General features: G+C 47.0%; 1 protein-coding gene across 4 annotated transcripts in view; it reads right to left on the reverse strand.

Moving 5' to 3' along the window:
• Window positions 1–7,255, reverse strand: part of SLC43A3 (solute carrier family 43 member 3) — a 64,364-nt gene extending 57,109 nt beyond the window's left edge. Inside the window, exon 1 of one of the 4 annotated variants that reach the window (XM_089520609.1) lies at window positions 7,124–7,255. The gene's annotated coding sequence lies outside the window, so the exon portion shown is untranslated. Of the gene's footprint in view, window positions 1–3,527; window positions 3,551–5,760; window positions 6,165–6,270; window positions 6,353–7,123 lie in introns of those variants that run through there. The other 3 variants (XM_089520605.1, XM_089520606.1, XM_089520608.1) reach the window with 3 other exon arrangements.
• Window positions 7,256–7,479: the final 224 nt, after the last annotated feature.

The raw sequence follows: 7,479 nt of genomic DNA on the forward strand, positions 1-7,479 counted from the left end.
CCTAATTACATTCAACAAGTTTGCTTGGGTCAGAGGCAGGTGACTCTGGAAGGTCCAATGGTCACTTTTTATTGTCCTGGAACCCTCTGTGGGCTGCATAAACTATTGGAAAATAAAACAAAAAACCCCAAAGTGGCTGGAGGACCATGGCTGGTTATGTGTATTTTTGTACTAAACAGTGCAGGGAGACCCTGCAACCTATTTAAAAGGTAAACTGTTGCAGCTGCAGACTTCCAGAGGCAGCAATTCACCCTCTTTTTTGGCCAGAAGAAGTCAATCTGGTGATTCTGGATGTGTTGAGGGCCACAAAAACATCCTTGGGAGCTGCATCTGGCCCCAGGGCTGTATTTTGCCCACCTCTGACCTAGGTAGTTTCACAGCCAGATCCTACTCATGTCAACTCTGCATTAACTAATTTTCTAGTTAAGTTAATTTAGGATTAGAGTCAAAGAAGTGATGTAGGTGACTCTCAAGATGATGTCAGACTTCCTACATACTTTTTGTTACCCCAGGATCCAACCTTCAGCTACTTCTCTTTGAACTTTGCTATCAAATTAATATCAAAAGGGTATGTTTTAGGCAAGTAGCCAAAGGGGGTTCTACAACACAGGAAACCAGCCATACTATATTAAATATAGATATCTGAGCATGAGAGAAGCCCAAGGCACTTGGACATGATGGGATCTCGCGAGATCTGAATCAGTACAATCCCTTGAGTATGGAAAGGGTGGTAGTGAGCTGGACTGGGAGATTGTTTGCATACAGCAGACAAAGGGAGTCGCCTTCTCAGAATGAAACTTTTTTTTTGTCTGAGGACATTCACACTGATTGTCCAGTTGTTCTTGCATATCCCATTCCATTCTCCTGCTCTGGGAATGTCACTTAACTCTTGGAAAAGCCAATTAACTTTTAAAAAACTGCCCCATATACCTTGCTATAAATACATGTGCCTGGACAATAGCAATTTGATCCAGTTTGCAATCAGGCAGAAACTCTTGTCAGATTCAAACCTGGTCCCTCAGTACTGTTGTTTGTGCTACACAATAAGCAGGCTAAGTCACATTCAACTTCCAGCTTTCTCCCATATTGGAGCCTAGCTTCTGGACCGGAAAGGCATTGCCTTCCCTCAACATTGCTACAAGCTACTACTTTAATTTCATTAGTTGTTGTGTATGTGTGAATGCTACTGTGTGAATAGCAATTTTCCCTTTTGTTGTTAATAAAATTGAGTTTCACTTAGCACTCTGGGGTTTTAGTTTTTTGGAACCAGTATACAGAGGCTTGTGTCCTAGCTAGTGTTACCCTGGCCCTCTTGTGGCTATCAGTTTGAGCTATTAAAATTCCTCTATTATACATTAATTTGTGGGTACCATCTCAGTAACCTAGCAATTTGGGTAATGTTCTTGACCATTAATTTCCAGCTAGAAAATGAGTTGTTATGATGTACACACCTACTTCTACACTACACTGGTGTTGGTGGGACTATACATACAGTGCACTACTCACTTAAAATATACTGTATTTTCTGGCGTATAAGACTACTTTTTAACCCAGGAAAATCTTCTCAAAAGTCAGGGGTCGTCTTATACGCCGGGTTTCATCTTTTAGGGTGGGTGCTGAAACTTCTGAGCCGGACTGGAGAATCTGCGGTTGCTGCATATAGTGGGGGAGCTCAAAAACAGCGGCTGCATCCCCTCCGTATGTGGTGACCATATGAAAGCAGCAAAGGTGGTGCTGTACAAGTACAGTAGAAGAAAATCTTGGAGACAGGGAGGGCTGGGCAGGCAGGGAGAGCTGACCAATCCAAGCAGGCTTTGTATACAACAAGTTTTCCTGCCAAGTACCTGCATGTCATAAGCATTTGAATTAAAATTACCATATTGATGTTTTTTAATTTTTATTTGGTATGCATTGGAAGAGGGGTAGTCTTATACGCCAAGTATATCCCAAACTCTATATTTTAACTGGAAAAGTTGGAGGTCGTCTTATACGCCCAGTCATCTTATACGCTGGAAAATACGGTATATACATTGCACTCCTATATATAGATACTCATGCCTATTTTGTTTCGGCAAAGAAGAGTGTGAAGGAGGAACAAAGCCCTTTTCACAGTATTCTGACCTACTAAAACAAGTAATATAAAAGTAGCAGTGAAATGTGGTTGGTGACATGATTTAAGGACATGAACACAACTTAACTGAATGATATCTCTAGTCAGGAGTAGCGAGCAGCTTTCATGTCAGAGGGCTGGGAATCTACTCTGGGTTTTAGCCTGGAATTTTAAAGGAACTGTCCAAGATGCTAAAATATTTGCAAATATGGGGGTTCAACCAGCAAGCTTCCTTCTCCCCTTTCAGAGAAGGAAGTTGGCTCACAACCTTTTAGAATTGGAGGACACCTAAAAAAGAAAAACAAGATCTAAAGGGGCAAAATCTCTACTACAGATTAGAGATTTTGCCCCTTTAGATCAACTTATGGTGATCCAATGAATTTCATAAGCTTTTCATAGAAAAAGAATGCTCGCACATGGTTTTGCCAGTTCCTTCCTCTGAATTACAGCCTACAGAACCTGGTATTTATTTATCACCTCCCATCCAAGCACTAATCAGACAAGATAGAGGTGCTCCTGGTCAGTTGGAAGGCAGATCAAGCTTTGAAGACTCCCCCAAAGACATAGATTCACAGTATGAGGGTACTCCTAGACTCAGCCCTGAACCTTGAGGCCCAGATGTTTGTAGTGACCAGGAATGCTTTTGCACATTTAAAATTTTTGTGCCAACTGCACCCATTCCTTGAGACACTGGATCTGGCCTCAGTGGTACATGTCTTGGTTACATCCTGTTTGGACTACTGTAATGCCCTCTACTTGGGGCTGCCTTTGAAGAGTGTTCAGAAACTGCAACTGGTCCAAAGAGATGCAGCTGGAGCAGGTTACAGAGACCACACAATGCCCCTGTTGAAAGAGCTCCACTGGCTGCCGGTTTCCAGGCACAATTCCAAGTGCTGGTTGTGACTTATAAAGCCCTATATGGCTCAGGTACAGGCTATCTGGCACACTGTACCTCCCTGTATGAGCTTCTCCAGGCTCTGAGATCCTCAGGAGAAGCCCTTCTCTCAGTCCCACCCCCATCGCAAGCATGGCTGGTGGGGACAGAAGAGCGGGCCTTTTCTGTCGCAGCCCCTAGACTCTGGAACTCCCTTCCCAGGAGACCAGAATGGTCCCTGGGCTGAAACCTACCTATTCAGACAGGCTTTTCAAACAGAATGTTTTTAAAAGACCATCTTGTGTTGTTGTAGTATTGTTTTAAAGTATTTTAAACAGTTTTATCTTTTTAAACTGTATTTTATTCTTTTAATAAGCAATCTATATCAATATTGTAATAATTTAATTCCATGTTAATGTTTCTATGTTTTTAATTATACTGTTCTTTTAATATTGTGAGCTGCTCTTTGTCCCAGTTCTGGGGGGGGGGGGGGGAGAGCGGGACACAAATAAATATAATAACAACAACAACAACAATACTAACCAGGGCTGTCCCTGCTTAGCTTCCAAGATCAGACAGGGTCACTTGACCTGCACAATTTCATCACAGTAACTGGATTAGAAAGAAGACAATATACATAAACTGTTATTTATGCATACCAAATACTTATTTACACACACTTGGAACCCAGTCCTGAGGATTTGGCTGAATGAACAAATCCCAGAACTGACTCTGAGCCCAAAGTTTATGATCACCCAGAGCATGAGAAACAAAGCCCTGTCCAATGCAGCTATTTCCTGAGCTGAACAACAAAAAAAAACCCAGAGCCTGTGAATAAACTCTTAGGTAATAATTGATCCAGTGGAAGTAGGACTGTGCAAATCATAACCTTGAGTCGACCCCACATATATGTTTGGCCAGAAGTACATATCCTTGCTGATGAGTCCCAAAGTGACCAGGAAAAAAAGGGGGTTATCAGTCTCAAACATTTTATTTCCCTGCCATGCAGTTTCAGGACCACATCAGTCTCAAACATTTTATTTCCCTGCCATGCAGTTTCAGGACCACAAACAGTGGACAGAACCTCAGAGATAAAAGGCTAGAGTCAGGCAGTGCTTTTAATGAAAAGGTTCACTTCACTTACTGAGTACAAAACCCTTATTCCAGGATGGTGTTCAGACCCTTAAACCATGGACATTATGAGAGACAAATAGACCTTAATGAACTAATTGGTTTTACTCATCATTTCCTAAGGGAAACGGAGAAACAAAACTCATTCTAGGGAATTTGCAAATGCGCTGTCTTGTATGAACAGATTTCTTTTTCAATGAAAAACTGCTGTAACCTTGTGTTCTGCCCCTAAGCCTCCTTCCAATCTAGCAACCACATCCCATCCTTACCCCGTCTATCCGAAACACTTCCTTCCCTCGTAAGCTCTAAACCTATTTATTGCTTTCCTTTTAACTGCCCAATTCCCCTAAAGTCCTCCCTTTGGATACTCCCCCTCTTGCTCACATGGCCACTGTGTCCTCCCAAGCATTCCTTCTCTCTCATCCAGTTGTACTGTAACACACCGTTTCCTGTATACATTTACAAAGGGAGAAAGTCCTGCTGAACTCAAGAAAGTTTAACATCTGAACTCAAGACTTAACATGTGAACAAATGAGTGTGCTCAGAACAGCACCATCAAAGTGCGCTGAGAAAGTTTTTACTCAGTATTTTTTTATTTTTAAAAAAGAAACAAATCCTTTCTTCATCCAAAGAAGAAAAAGAAAAAGAAACTTATTTACAGTCAGTTGAAAAAAAAGGCAATTATTTTAATATGTGTAATTGTTTTAATATGTGTATATCTTGTCCTTTTAAGTTGTATATATGTCTGTTTAAATTGATGTGTATTTTACTTGATGTGTTTTAACTAATGTGGTGTGTCTGTTAATTGTTGTTGTCCCCCACCTTGATCTATGGGGAGAGGCAGGTAAGAAATTATTGTTATTATTTCCCAGTGTCTTACAATTTTGGAAGAAAGGACACAAATAAAAGGGGGGGTGGGGTAGGTGGAAAGCAAAGTGGGAATGGGAAGGATGGGAATGGGAAGGTAGCTTTAAGATGCAGCAAATACATCCATGCATCCATATATAAACAAACAAGCACAATTCTGTTCTTGCACTGTTGCCTCTGGAGACACCATTTTTGCAACAAGGGAAAACCTGTTTGTCAGACATGGCCATGGGATGCATGCCACAAGCTGTGACGTCCTCCAAAGCCACTTTCAACTTTCTGGGAGCAAACAAGCCACTGTTTGTTGCCAGTTTCAATGTCCCTTGGGTGACCTCCGGCAGTTTCTGAACACAGTCTGTGCTTTTCCAGAACCCTCCTGCACCTGTAGTCCACTGCTGCAAAGCTCCTGCCTGACCCAGGGATCCAGAAAGCCACCAGATAATCGGATTATCCAGGGACATGACACAGCTTTGCTGAGCCTTCCCCAGAGAGCCAGGCCTTCCCTGAATTCCATATCTACCTATTTTAGTCTCAGCTGGCCGCTCTCAAAGACAGCTGGCCGCTCTCAGCCTCCAGCTTCCTAAAAGCACAACCTAGGGACATTTTCCAAGTGTCTTTCAGGGACCAGAGCGAGTGTCAGGCCATTTGAATCCTGTGCACAGCTGGAACCTGACTGCAGCTTGGCTTTACAGGTAGATCTGGAGCCTCGCTACCCACCCTGAACCCTGGTTAGTAGCTGAATGAAATAATGCGCTGCAGGAAGGAAAGAGAGACTCACTGTTGCGTTGACCCAGGATCTATTTTGGTAGCCTGGGGCTCATTTTCCTGGGCTGCCTGGCCTGCAGACATCACTTCAGCCAGGTTTTGGGTGCAGCAGCTTCTGCCTCCCTCCTCTTCCTCTCCACACCCCCCACAAGCACCACACTTTCCGACGTTCTCCCATGAGATGGAGAGGCCAAGGGAGGGAGCTCTGCATAGCCTCCTAGCAAGAGTGCCCCCCTTCCAGGGTTCAGGCCTTCAAAGCCCTCCTTGGCCCCTGGAGGCCACACTGAGCTCAAGAGAGGGACTGACTTGCCAGCAGAGCAGCAGCTCTGATCTGTTTTGATCTCTTTTGCTAGGACAATCATTCCATTCTGTTTCAAGGCATCACTTGGGTATGTTTTAATTGTACTGTTCTTTTCAGTTGCAAAGGGCTCTGAGTGCCAGTTTCGGGAGATAAACGAATAAATCATCATCCTCATCATCATCCTCCTCCTCCAGCTGCCCGGGATCCTCCACAGATGCCTACCTCCTCCTTCAGAGCCAGGGCTCCTCTTCCATGGCCTCCGCTTTCCAGAAGACTCCGGCGGGAAAAGGCAAGGGTCTGGAGCCGATGGCCAAAGAGGGAGGGAGGGGGGAGGGGCCCGGGCAGGAAAGGCCTCCCTCCCTCCCTCCCTCCCCCCCCCCTTGTCCTGGGGGCCAGGGGCCTCCTCCTCGCCACCGCAAAATAGAGGACATGCCGGGGAAAACAATCCAAGGCTGGAAGCCCTCCCAGGCATCTCAGGCCATGCTCCAAAGCAAAAACCAGGGAGGACATGACTTCTCAAAGCCCCCAAGGAGACTCCTGTGACTGAATCTCAAGCCATGCTTCTCGGTCCAAAGGGAGGCCTCCTGGGGGTTGCAGGGATGGAGGACGGGGCCTGGAAAAGGAGGACGTGCCTCCCCAGCCGCCCCGGCTCCCGGGCCCTCTCTACTGGAGGACGGGGCCCCTCGACAGAAGGCCCTCCTGCTCCGAAAGGAAAAGGCCTTTGGAAAGCCCTCCCGGGCAGAAGACGGGGCTGGGCCCTCTATGAATGGGGAGAAGGCTCCAGAGCCTGCTCCCAGAGCAACGCAAGGAGAGCTCGCCTCGGACGGAGGGCGTCTGGGAATGGCTCCACTAGTCCTGAGGGGCTGGGCCTGGAGGACGAGGCCTGGGAAAGGAGGACGGGGCTGGGCCCCTGCTCCCAGGCGCCCCCTCGGCTCCCCTTCGGCCATTGGGCCTCGGCCTTCCCGCCTCCCATTCCCAGCCTCTCTCCTGCCTTCCTTCCTTCCTTCCTTCCTTCCTTCCTTCGCTGCTTGCTTGCTTGGAGGGAATTGGGGCAGGGAGGAGGAGGAGGGTGCACCTGAGGAGGCTGCTGCTGCTGCTGCTGCAAAGAGGCCTGTCTCGCGCCCCCTTCCTTCCTGGGCCTCAGTCCGGGGCCCTGCGGCTGACCATGGCTGTCCTTGTTCCGGAGGGAGCTGCAGCCATTGGCGCGCGCGCAGCAGAGGCAGCTGCTGGGGTCCTCCTTGGGCTCCGCTTCCCTCCAGCCGGGAGCGCGCGCTGCAGGCCTCCCTCGCAGGGAGTCTGGGGGGGGTGTCTGGGGGGACAGCCCGTGACGTCTCAGCGCCAGGCGGGAAACCCTCCCTCTCAGCCTCTAGACCCAGCTCAAGCTGAGCACTGAGCAGCCCCCTCCTTGGGCTGAGGAGGAGGATGGAGAGA

Source organism: Sceloporus occidentalis, unplaced genomic scaffold (genome assembly GCF_023333645.1).
Source record: "Sceloporus occidentalis isolate IW3139 unplaced genomic scaffold, rSceOcc1.0.p SCAF_4, whole genome shotgun sequence".
Classification (NCBI taxonomy): domain Eukaryota; kingdom Metazoa; phylum Chordata; class Lepidosauria; order Squamata; family Phrynosomatidae; genus Sceloporus; species Sceloporus occidentalis.